Source organism: Mastomys coucha, unplaced genomic scaffold (assembly GCF_008632895.1).
Source record: "Mastomys coucha isolate ucsf_1 unplaced genomic scaffold, UCSF_Mcou_1 pScaffold9, whole genome shotgun sequence".
Taxonomy (NCBI): domain Eukaryota; kingdom Metazoa; phylum Chordata; class Mammalia; order Rodentia; family Muridae; genus Mastomys; species Mastomys coucha.
Window position 1 is genome coordinate 25276140 of NW_022196915.1, and position 13583 is coordinate 25289722.

The 13583-nt window shown below is 39.8% G+C and overlaps 1 protein-coding gene and 1 pseudogene across 10 annotated transcripts in view; both read right to left on the bottom strand.

Moving 5' to 3' along the window:
• Nrg3 (neuregulin 3) overlaps nucleotides 1-13583 on the bottom strand; it is a 1082533-nt gene that overhangs the window by 254901 nt on the left and 814049 nt on the right. The gene's annotated exons all lie outside the window — the stretch shown is intronic.
• On the bottom strand, nucleotides 6249-8486 carry LOC116085119 (annotated as a pseudogene).

Consider the following 13583-nt stretch of genomic DNA (forward strand, 5'->3'; position numbering starts at 1 on the left):
ATTTATTAAGTTGCAGATGACTTCTATGTATAAGATGCAGTCTCTCATTCCATATCAACCACTACACAGTGACTTATTGTAAGAGTCAATATTTGTTAAGTGAATTGATGGTCCTCATTATTAGATGCACAAAGATCAATACAAGTTACTATAACAGGTCAAATTTGTTTTTCTTCACATAGACAAAAATAATGTATTATAATCAATGGACGACTTATTCTTTTAAGAAACTGAAAATTTTAAGCAGAAGAAAGCTACATATCCACACAAAAATATAAAATAACTTCAGCCAAGAGTATGATGAACACAGGTCCTTGAGTAATCAGCATATATGGCTCATTAGCAGTCATTAAAGGGCTAAAGGTTACAGAATTGGAGGTAATGGGGGCAGCAGACACAGAGGAAAGATCAAAGCCCAAGACAGTAGAAGATTTGGGCTGGTGTGCCAAAGGAGAAGTGAAGAGAATAAAGATTAAAATCTTCAAGAGAGGCCTGGAAGACAAAGATCCAACCAGATACAGCCACAAAATTCAATTGTCAGCCCTGACTAGGTCTTGCCTTTGTATTCTTGGGCTCTGAATCTTAGATGGAGTATGGCTGAGAAGAAGGCAAATAGCAAAAAAGAAATAATTTTTCTAGTTGCCTTATAGCCAGAGAATGGGAAGAAGACTTGCAGTATAGGGAGTGAGTCTTGGAGCATTAAATGGAAATAGTCCATAATTCTCGTGTTCTGCTCTCTGTCCCTGTAACTAGAATTCAGGATGCTGACATACTTCACTTGGATTCTAGGTTTTCAGAAATCTTAGGGATCATACATCCCATCCCTTAGCTTGGTACATGGATTCCTCATCAGAACTATCCATTGGTGTTCCCAGTATTTTTCTGGAGTCTCTCAGAAGACTATGTCTCCTATGGAACACTAGATATTAGAGGAATTTCACTTAAATTAGGTTCAAATCTTTACTTTACTCTTTACTTTCAAAACAATAGAGATAGCTTGAGTTAAACTATCTTTTTCAGCATCCAAGTGCTGAAAATCTGTGGTTTACATTCTTGCTGATATCCTGCAGACTTCCCATTTTCATGTTGTCTATACAACCCTCTTCTACATCACTTCATTCTACAGTCACCCATGGGATCTAACTTTTGCTGTGATAAAACACCTGGACAAAGGTAACTTATAAAAAGAACAGTTTGTTTGAGTTTCTGGTTCCTGGGCAGTAAGAGTTGAACTCCATCATGGAACACAGGCATTGTGGAAGACACACATTGTGACTGGAACAGCTAGCTGAGAGTGTACACCTTGGACTAAAAGTATGAAGAAGAGAGAGTGACTTGAAATGGTACATGTGTTTAAACTTTCAACCTAGCCTATATTCACATGTCTTCCAAAAGCACTACTAAAAAGGTACCCCAAGTGTACCAATACACAAACCTAGCAGGCATCTTCACTTAAACCATCACAGATTCCCTTTGAACAGTTGTCTAGATTGTAAGAGAGCCCAGATCAGCCAGTCCTGCTCCATGTCCGAGATGCACAGGGTTAAGGTGTGACAGATGGAATCTTTGGGAAACAGGACAAAAAGTGAATGTGATACTATGTAATAAAATTGTATATTCTTTTTATGTGTGTAAATTATAACTAGGTGAAGAACATACTGCCCTGAGAGACATCTCACCCAGTAAGGAAAAATAACTCCTGTTGGCCACACTCATCCCTGTGAGGTGAATCTGTGCTGTATCACCTGTGGGAAATTCATATGGAAATCAAGGAAGTCCCTGAAAGAAGCCTACTTTAGCTGGAGGTGGGGTTAACACACTGGTCATGGTGAAATGAAGATCATAAGAGATTTGGGAAAGTCTTTGAAAACTGGAGTGAGCAAATAATGATTTTGTTTGTTTACTTGATTTTGCTTGTTTGACAGTTTTATTTTTAAACGAGGGATTGAATTTAGGGTTTCATCCATGGCATGTAAGTGTTCTATCACTGAGCTCTATGTCGAGCCTTCTTTTCACTTTTATTTCGAGACAGACTCTCTCTGAGGTATACATTCTGGCCTCAAACTAGTTTTTTTTCTTCCTTATCCCCCTATGCAGCTGGGGTTACAGGCCTGCAGTTCCAGACCAACCATGACTAATTATTGATTAAATAATGCATGAAGAAGAAGTTATACTTTGATAGCTGTAACCTGAATTGATGAGAGAATGGGAAGCCAATTATCCCAGCTTTGAAACCGGCATGATATTACATTTTCATTGTATACCCAATTCTGCTCTTACTCTCTTTCCCTTAAGGTAAATTAATAAGGTTACATAGGTACTGAATATATATGCATTTCCTTTCCTTTTAGTCTTTCACCATTTCTTCTTCCTCTTCTTCTATGTTTTCCACATTTCTAAGAACTTGGTATATTTATTTGCCTAGAAGGGAGGGTTCAGTAGTTGTAGTGCTTGGCTCTGGGGCTCCCTCTTCTGTCATTTTTGCCAAACAATGAGAATCATTTTTTAAAACCCACATTTCCTATGCTATGCTGCTATACCTCTGTTCCTGGAATTTCCAGCTTGTTTCATTTTCCCTTTCTTGATGCTAGCAGTGTAGCAGCAATTAGAGTCCATATGACAGTTTATCTAAATAGATGTGAGTTCCCCTCAGAGAAGGTCAGAGGCTAGTTACCCTTTATCTAGCACCAGTGATACACTGGAATGAATGGATACTTTATGCATATGGTCTAGAGTTTTGGAGAAAGGTAGCATTCAGGACATGAAGGCTGATGGATGGAGAGTGAGACCTGACTTTGGCCAAGTTCCACTGACTCATTCCCAGAAATCAGGACATTATGCTACACTGCGTTTTTCTGAGCTGAAGATCTATTTTGGAAGCCTTGGAAGTCCAAGTTTGAGAGCAGCTTGGGCCATTCAGCCCAACAGTCACTTGGGTATAAGCCAATACCAACTCTGAATTCTGTGCCACCAAAACAGTACCTACAGCTAATAGTTTCTCTTCTGTTCATCATGCATTGTGTTCAGTCACAAAAGCTTCAGCCTTTAGGGAGTAAACATAGTAAACAAATGAGCAGATTGCACTTTTATTAAACCAAAAATTGCATGGCTCAGCTGAGTAAGCACCAGTTGATAGTTACTAATGAGAAAATGTTTCAGGCCAAGAACTGCATTTTGATTACATGCAAATTACACCTGACCAATTATATTAATGCATCAGAAAATATCAAGACTCCATGTCACAAGACTCAAGGGATTCTCACTATGTATTCTGAAAATAACACTGATCTGCAGGGGTGATACATATTGGGAGAGGGGAAGATTTAGTCATGGATTTGCTGAGTTCCTTCAAATATTGTCATTCTGTATCTGTTGCCAGATGTAACCCCAACCCACAACAGTGAGCTACAAAAGAAGACAAATCGGAAGTTAGTACAGGGTGAAAGAAAGTGCTTCACACATAGCCTCGATGTCTGAATGCCATCAAATTCCTTTGAATGGATTTTGTAAAATACTAATTTGGGTAAAGTTATGTCAAAGCACCCATGAATGTTTCTAGTGCGAATTTAGTTAAATGGCATATTACAATTGTTAACTTACTGCTTCTGATAATGCTTTAGTCACTTTTCCTTCCCTCTAAAGCTAAAAATGTCATTTTTTTAAATACTTCTCTAACAGTGCCCCAACATCAATGAAAAACTAAGATTTTATTGCAGTTTTATAATTTTGCTTTCTGATAAAGATTGTAAGGCAACTAAAACTACTGCTCCCACAAAAATATTTTGAATATTTCTTCTTCTCAAAAAGTAAACAAATGAATAATGTCAGATTTTCTAATTTTAACAAAAATGCAAACAAGACAAGAAAACGTTGAAAGGTTTGAAAAGCACCATAACTTTTGGTTGGACAATTTTATAAAATATCTTTCACTGGAAGTATTCTTTAAAACTCACTAAAGGAACTTTAACTTCCAGGATAACCAGCTAACTTACTCATGGTTGCCATGATGAAGTCGATGCTCCATCAGTCTAGGCTTGGTGTTTTGGGAATGTTTTTTTGACAAGAAAATGGTAACATGCCCAAATGATTCTGCCAGCCTTTTTGTAGGAGCTGGGCTCAGGATTGAAAGCAGCTATTGATGTAGAATGGTCTTGACATTTGAATTTGAGTTTTGACATTCAGATTTATAGATACGCATTCCTCATTCCTGCACATGGGGAAAAGTGCAGTAACAAACAAACCAAGCCAGGCAATGCCAGGTGGACTCCAGGGAGCTGTGAAACACCAATTTTAGGGGGTTGTAGAAGCATACTCAGCATGGATTTGAAGGCACAGATGGGTGTTGTCCACAGGGACATAGGAACTTGCTCAGTTTTGTTTTAGAAGGAAAAGAACAGGTGGTGGCTCTCTCACTTTCCTATCTTTGCGAAATCACTTTTATTACCTGAAATGCCCTTCTGAAACTTCCAACTCCTGGAAAATTCTCACTCCTCTAAGAAAGAACAACTTAGACACAGATTCCTGCTCATAACCTAGACAACATAATTGATCTCTTTATATACTTGGAGTATGATGCGCTGCCCTTTAAAACAGATCACTCAAGAAGCACTTTGTTAAGTAATGAGGATCAAGTTGGGAGTGAGTCATTGTTCTTAGCCGAGAAGCCACTGCAGGGTAGAGTAGAGGCATAGCTTCATTGTAGTGAGGTAATGAGGGCAAGGATGAAAGAAGCCAAGGAGGCTGTCAGAGAACCATGGCATCTTGCCATTTTAACTGCAAGGCACATTGTCATATTGTCTTTGAACAATAGCAGAAAAATAAGACACAAAGAAAATAGGTATCTATGCATATACATGCATGTATATATACACATCCATGTATAGATGAGATGTGGGTAGAAGATAGAACATCTGGGTGTTTCCAATAAGATGACAATGTTGAAGGTTAAAAAGAAAAAAAAAACGATGAATTTAAAATCTAAAAGCACTTCTCAATGATATGTTTAGATTACAGAAAATACACAAGGAGAGCTGAGCTAAAACCAGAAAACTCATAGAGGATTCAAAAGAACTGCAATACTTGAAAACCATGAGAATTGTTTCTGTAGATTATTTGTCTCTTTGTTCTAGTCTCTACCTGTCAGTCTTCACACAAGATTGACTATAGCCTCATCCCCAATAAAGAAGGCGGAAACATTCCCTAACCCTACAACATAAGTATGAGTAAAATATGGAGAAAGTAGACTGTTTGACATAACCCCCAGGATTGTAGAATTTTGGCTTGGTGGATATTGATATAAATATCTTCTTATTGCCTTTGGACATGAATCTCAATTAGCTGGCTCCAAGAAAGACTTGAAATTATTTTGTAAAGACTTTTTAAAAGCCAATTCAAAGAAAAGATACATAGTGATAGGTTCTGGATTTATGTTTGAGGCTGGAATGCTATATCAACTGAAGAGAATGACTTTTATCATCTAAGAAAAAATAATTTACTTTTTATTTGTATGCACAGGAGTCACATTGATAAGGCCAGACTTAGGGAACATTGGTATTTTACCTGCATATCATGGAAATTAATCAGAGTTCTAAGTAGAGAATAATAAGAAACTGTGGTATTGGTAAAGAGCCTGACACTCTGAACAAAACGGCACAGACTCATCATTTCCAGGTCTTCCCTAGTAAGCACACTCAAAAATAATGCTGTAGAAATTGTAGGAGGACTCAGAGAGGTAGAAAGAGGAGATAGCTTGGTGGGGAACCAGAAGACTGGAGAAGTAATACTCTTTCATCTTCTTACATTCCTGTCCTAAATTCCCCAATGAAAGAACAACCTTGGCTTCTCTTGATCTTCAAATCATCAAGAGAAAGCAGCCTACATGAGCCCCTCCTACACTTTCAGAAAAATGACCCATCCATAAGATCTCAAACGAAGTGTCCTCTGTTTCTGAAATAGTAACCTCATGACTATCACAATTTAGGGGCCACCCCAAGAATCCTGGAAACAAGACAGAAACACTGCAAGAGCCCAAGGATGACAACAGGCCTGTGGGGCTGTAAGTCAAACATCAGGAAGAGTATGGAAAGAGTGTGACTAGAAGAACAGAAAGTACAAAGGCTGAAACTGCGAGTAGCAATGGGCAAGAAAATGGGGTAATCTTTGGGGTGGCTTAAATAGAGAATAAGATAATAAGAATTAAATACTTGTTTTCATGTGTATTTAAAATAAGGAGAGTTAAACATGATACATCAGGGCTGTAATCCCAGCACTGGAGGTTGAGTCACTATAAGCATGGTGTTGGTGAAGCCAGAGCCAGGGCACCACCCGGTAAGCACAATGACCACATCTCCCTTCTCGATGAAGCCTCGGGCCTCGCCAAAATCCATGGCCAAGTTTACAGGAAGGTCAATATCCTCAGCCCAGGCATTCAGTACAGCATCCTTACACTGCATGAGGAAGATGCAGCGGTACAGATGGGCCTGGTGAGAAGTCTGGGGATTGAGAGTCACAGTAATGATAGGAGCCCGAGGGCAGTACCTGGCCACTTGGTGAGCACGATAATGGCTCCACAGCAGCACTTGAAGGAGGCCTCCACGGTGCTTCTGTGGAGTCGCTGGTAATGTAGGCGCCAGGCAGCAGAATAGCTACAAGTGGTAAATAGTAGTCTCTGCCTCTCGGGCAATCAGGTGCTGCATGCGAACAGCCTCCAGAGGGTAGTCTCCCTGGGCTGTCTGCTCCATCCAGGACTGCATTGGCCACATCACTGCCTTCGGCACCGGTGGGGTGTGGCTTCTTGATTATGCTCTCCAGCATCTGTGTGGCACAGATGACAGACTTCACAGCTTGGTTGCATCGTCCAATCATTATCTTCTGAGCCAGGAAGACCTTCTCTGAAAGAATCTCAATGCCCGAGTCACCACGAGCCACCATGATCCTATCACTGGCCTCCAAGATCTCATCAAACCTGCGGACACCTTCATAGTTCTCGATTTTGCTGATGATCTTGATGTTCTTGCCCTTCTCTCCCAGGACCTTCCTAACTTCATGTATGATGGCTACCTGCAGGTGAAAGATGCAAACATGTCCACATCCTGCTCCTTCCCAAATTTCACGTCCTGGATGTCCTTTTCTGACACTGCGAGGAGGTCTACAGCAGTGCCATGCAGGTTCACGCCCATCTTGCAGCCCAAACATCTGCCATTCTCCACCTCTGTCACCAGGAAGTCAGCACCTTTCTCCTTCACGTGCACTGAGATGAGCCCATTTTCCACATAGATCTTGCTGCCCACCTCTACCACCTTGCAGATGTTTTTATAGTCCAGCCAAAGAATGTTCTCTTCACACTTCGCCATGTAAGCGTTGTCAAGGGTGATCTTCAGAGTGGATTCCTTCTTCAGCTCCACCTCTACAGTGCCGCTGCCCTTGATGAGTTCAGTCCAGAGCTCAGGTCTCTTTGTATCCAGCAACAGAGAATGGGATCAGATGCAAAGCTTTCTGTGGCTATGCAGACATTCTTGATGGTCTCTGCATGGTACTCATGGGTTCCATAAGAAAAATTCAGCCGAGCCACTTTCTTCCTTCCTTCCTTCCTTCCTTCCTTCCTTCCTTCCTTCCTTTCTTTCTTTCTTTCTTTCATTTTTTTTCTCCGTTTTTCTAGGGCTGTCCTGGAACTCACTCTATAGACCAGGCTGGCCTCGAACTCAGAAATCTGCCTGCCTCTGCCTCCCAAATGTTGGGATTAAAGGTGAGCCACCACTGCCGGCTAGCCAAGCCACTTTCATTCCAGACTTAATCATCTTCAGCATTTCCACAGATCAGGAAGCAGGACCAATGATACAAATGATGCCAGTGTTACCGGCCGTGATGGGCGCGGAGTCAAGGTCCAGATGACACATGTGTTCCAGGAAGGTATCAGTCATGGCTGCATGGAACAGCTGGGTCTGAATGAAGGCAGTCCCTGCTTCGCTGTGCAACTTTGGCCATGGTTCCTGAAGTCTTCGGGCGTACTTCAGTTACTGCTGCGATACCTAAAGCAGGCATCTGTCGAGTCAGGATGCATTGCTGCTGTGTGGGCCAAGACTAAGTTTTATTGTATTCCTTCAAAGACTCAATTTTTTGGTTACTTAAAATATATTGTCATTTCTATAGTTGGTACAGAAAATTTTGATTTTTATAATTCTATCACCAGCTCAATTATAGTCTATGGATTAAATCTTTGTAAAATAAGGATTAGGTCTGCAGTCTTTTCACTGACTACTTATTTATAACATTTAGCAACCAACCGAGTTCTGTAAATCTCAAGCATAATCATCTGCATATGTATAAGTGAGCATATGCAAATATCACATTCTGCTACACTCTTACAGGCTAGAGAGAAAAGAATTATAATAACCCACACAATAATAGATAGGCATCTTGACCCATGCTAGTCATGTTTGGACATCTGACTTACTCAAGCTGGCACAGTAGCCTTCACTGTAGTCCATTCTCTTTCCCTCAATATGTGAATCATGCTTGCAACCATCAACCCTTCACCCAAGATGTGTCTTCCCAAATCACACTGGTACAAACTGTTTTTCACTTACATATTTCAACATGGGCATTATGTTTATATTTTTCCTAAATTCAGAAAATTATATAAAATTATTGAAAGACAGTCAAAATTAAGCCCAGAATCAACTGGAGTTTGTATTTGAAACTTGGGTAAAATACTTAATTTTATTTTATAATGTTTGTGAAGTAAATTTTTAAAAGTATAAGCCAGTAGGAGCAGCAAGTATGGAACCCTGGATTGAGAATATTTCAGGCACTAGTGGGTCATTCTAAGGGAAGGGACCAGCACAAAAGACTCATATGAATTATTTAATACTTAATATACATTAAAACTTAGGTCTCAGTGTTCAGTTCTAGTAATCTCATGTTACAAGCTATTATTTCCATGTTTAACCTCTATTAAATCATTCATATACTTAGGAGCACATCTTCTTTTGTACTTATGGATTGATAACATGATGAAGCCCTCCAGTGGTTTCCCACTGAATGTTATTTTATGATCAGTTTCTTCTTAACATGCATCACTTAAAGACCCAGAAATATGGCTCACTACATACTTTCTGTTTTATAGTTAAAGGTACTTAATGGACACTTTTGTTCCCTTAATTAATTTATTTTTTACACTCCATATACTATTCACCCCCTCCATCAACCCTCGGATTGGTCCACATCCCATACCTCCTCCCCACCCCTTTGTCTTCACATGAATGCCCCCCCATGCCACCTGACCTCTAAACTCCCTGGGGCCTCCAGTCACTTGAGGGTTAGGTGAATCATCTCTGAAAGAACACAGACCCAGTAGACCTCTACTGTATGTGTGTTGGGGGGGGGCTCATATCAGCTAGTGTGTGCTGCCTGTTTGGTGGTCCAGTATTTGAGAGATCACGAGGTCCAGATTAATTGAGAGTGCTGGTTCTCCTACAGGATCACCCTTCTCCTCAGCTTCTTTCAGCCTTCTCTAATTCAGTAACAGGGGTCAGTTGCTTCTGTTCATTGGTTGGGTGCAAATATCTGCATCTGACTCTTTCAGCTGTTTGTTGGATCTTTCAGAGGGCAGTCATGATAGGTCCCTTTTTGTGAGCGCTCCATAGCCTCAGTAATAGTGTCAGGCCTTGGGCCCTCCCCTTGAGCTGAATCCCACTTTGTGCCTGTCACTGGACCTTCTTTTCCTCAGGCTCCTCTCCATTTCCATCCCTATAATTATTTCAGACAGGAACAATTATGGGTCAGAGTTGTGACTGTGGGATGATAACCCCATCCCTCACTTGATGTTCTGTCTTTCTCCTGGAGGCGAGCTCTATATGTTCCTTCTCCCTACTGTCTGGCATTTCATTTAAGGTCCCTCCTTTTGATTCCTAAGAGTCTCTCACCTCCCAGATCTCTGGTGCATTTTGGAGGGTCCCCCCAACCTCCTATTTCCAGAGGTTGCCTGATTCCATTCTTTCTGTTGGCCTTCAGGGCTTCAGTCCTTTTCTATCACCCAATACCAGATCAGGTTCCCCTCCCACTCCCCACTCTCCAACCCTGTCCATTTTCCCTCTTAGGTCCCTCCCTCCCTCCCCACTTGTGATTGCTTTTTTCTCTCTCCCAAGTGACTCAGGCCTCATAAGTGTAGGTTCCCAACAGCAAAGCTATTTTGAAACATGCAACGTGAGTTTCCAGACACAAGTCATTCTGTTTAGCTTTAAATAGTTTGAGAATCCAGGAATGTATTTTATTCCAGTAAATACAAGGCAGGGAACTCCATTTGAGACAAAATGGGATATTTTATTTCATTAAAATAGTCGACAATGATAAGTATTACCAATGAGAGTTCTTGTGTTTAGTATGTGGGTAAATTCACAAAATGATACAAAGAGTATTTGACAGCAATGTTAGAAGTGTGGAGTTCCCTCACTTAACTTGGGCTAGGTGGATCATTAGCATGGCAATGAAAATCTCTAGGACAACTTCTGGCAAACTTGGTTTTTAAAAAGATAATATGCATTATCTTTCCATCTATGGGTACAATTAAAATATGAATGCATGCTCAGCTATAGAGGACATATTTATATCAATCTGCTCCCTCCCTATACATGCCCCAAGCTCAGGAACACTTGTCAGAAATGAGGCAGAAAGAATAAGGCTGGAGGCTGTAAAGAACTGATATGAAAAGCAAACTTTATAATAGTGATTTGGACAGATGAACTCATAGCAGCTGTGGTCACCTGGACAAGATAAACTAGTTAATGTCAGCAGCAACGAGGAAGGGGCACAGGAACTCCCACCTAGAGCTTAGAGGCTATTGGCAGCTAATGGATGCTCATGGGAGAAAAATCACTTTTTTTCTTTTTGGTGGATTGTTCATTAGCAGGTTGTCCCATACACTAGTGAAAGATCCTGCAAAGTGAGAACACAGCATTAACTGAAATTTTGTGGTCAAAATATAAATATTAAAAAAAGACATGAACTTGAGAGTAAGATTTCATAGGAGGGTCTTGGAAAGAATTAGAAAGAAGCATTGCAATAATATGATAAAGGTACAATGTATGCATGTATGAAATTTTCAACAATAAACAGATTTAAAAGGCTATTTCAAATAGAGGATTGTTGAAGGACCAACAGGATATAAGTTTCTATCTGTTCTGGAAGGCTGTGAGTTTACAAGAGAATTATAGCCCTTGCACTAAGGTGAGAGAAGCTCCACATGGATCAAAGCTGAGAAAGAAGACAGCTGATGAGTACAGAGTAGAGAGAGGCTGTTAGGACACAAAATGGGTAAATAAACTATATATATAAAATGAGGACTAATGAGGCTCCCCCAACAGACCTGGAAACATCACCTCTGCTATTGTCCCCTTCACCTCATAGGACAGTAGCCACTAGACTTTACACAGGAGGCTGAGAGCAAGCTCCAAAGTAACTGAGATGCCAATGGCATTCTGATAATCAGGGACACCATAGTGATATTGGGCCCGAGCTAAGTATCTTCAAATAATGATGCTCCAAGTCAAAATGCATAATAAGCATGGTGCTCCCAGTCTGTTTGTGAAACCCTGTCTCAGCCAAATAGTGTGAAACATAGCAACATAGTACTAATCTTGGGATTTGGACTGAAGGGCTAAGTCAGCTAGACAGAGGATCATATTCTATTTTTAAAGGAAGAGGAGGAAAAAGGAGGAGGAGGAAGAGGAGGAGAAGAGAATAAAATTTAAAAGAAGAAGAGAGTAAGGAAACAAGTACCAAGTTGTCAGACCAACAAAACAAGATATATATATCTATATCTATATCTATATATATATATATTTCATGTGTGTGCGCATGCTTGCGCACATGTGTTTTCAATCTTGAACATCAGTTTCACTGGGCATATCTGTGAGGGAATTTCTAGACTAGGTTAACTGAGACAGGAGTACCCATCCTATATTTCAAAGGTTTGGTTCTTTAACTAAAAAAAAAAAAAGGAGCTATTAGCTAAACATCATGATTTGTTCCTTTCAGCCTCCTCACTACAGATGCAACATCACCTGCCTCATGATGTTGCTGCCATACCTCCCCTGCCCTCAGACAGTGTCCCAAAAGAAAATCCACTTTCCTTACATTGGTTTGTCAGCTATTTTGTCTCAGCAATAAGAAAATCAATAACATATATTGTTTAATATAAAGAGGTCATCAGTGCAGTTCTTGATAAGGGACTTAATCTCAGGAAGAAGGGGACCAATTTCCAGGAGCTGTGTAGCAAAAGGGCTCTTCCTCCACCCCCTAATCCCATGACCAGGACCATATTATTGCTTTGGGCTAAGGGAAAGACTGCTGTGCTAGAACATTTGGAGCTCAATAGCATGTAGTGAGCTACTATCATACTGACTGATCTTATGCAAATTATAAAATACTGCTTGCATTCTACTCTGTTTTGTTCTATTTTCTATGTCACTTTAATATAAGCAAATCCCAATGGATAAAGGTGTTTTTAAATAGCAACGTTTTCCTAAGTCTTTTGCTATAGACTCCTTCTTTAAAAGCTTTGTCTGACCGTATCCATCTTCATCCATACTGTCTGAGCATCACAGAATAAACAAGACAGGGCATAACAGAGGGTAAAGAGAAAGCTGTCTCCCAAGCTCCTCTTTTTTCCTGCTTTAGACAATGCTGTTCCCTGCTGTTTAATTAGGATATTCACACAAAAAAGGATTTTTTTTTTTTAAAAGAAAAGTAAATTCTAGTCCATTGCCTATCAAGAATACATCAACAAATGTATCAAAATAAGTACTTTTTTTTTTTTCAAACTCTAGAAACCTTCATCAGCGATTTGCTTTCAGGAACAACTTCAAGGCAACTAGAAGCTTATATATCAAAAGAGCATTTAAAAAGAGAGTTTTTGTTCAAAGAAATAGGCACATCAAAGCAACTGAATTGAAATTAAGAGGGAGGGTTTAACTCCCGAAAAGCAATATTAGCCTTTCTGAAATGAAAACCTTGAACACACAAAATGTGAAGAGAAGTCAAATCTCATATTAAATTTTATTACTTAGATATGGCTTGCTATGTCAGTTAAGAGATGACATTTCAAAATAATTCAAAAATTCATGTTCAGATAGATGATATTTGCTCATGCCACAAACTAAAATTCAGTCAGCAACCCCTGCTCCTATATTACGAGAAAGTAAATATTTACATGCATGCCCCATCATTATTCTAGAACACACACCAAACTCTTTCAGTACATTTCAATCAGGGAGAAGCAGGGTGAAGAACAGAATTAAATAATTAATGTTTTGACAGGACATTTTCTTTTTACTCCTTCCTAGATGCGGTTTTCTTTTTCCACTAAAACACACTTGCCTAATAAACACTGAAGCAACCCGAGTAACTGGAATTCTTAAGTTTTCGTTCCTATGCACTGCTCACAAACTTGAAAACTTACCCTGCTTTATTTTCTGTATATTTATTTATAGTGTTTTCTGTTAGATTTACCATATTTGTTATTCCAAACCCTTCCCTCAAATCTTTATAGAGCATCACATACACATGAACACAGCCCAGAAACACTA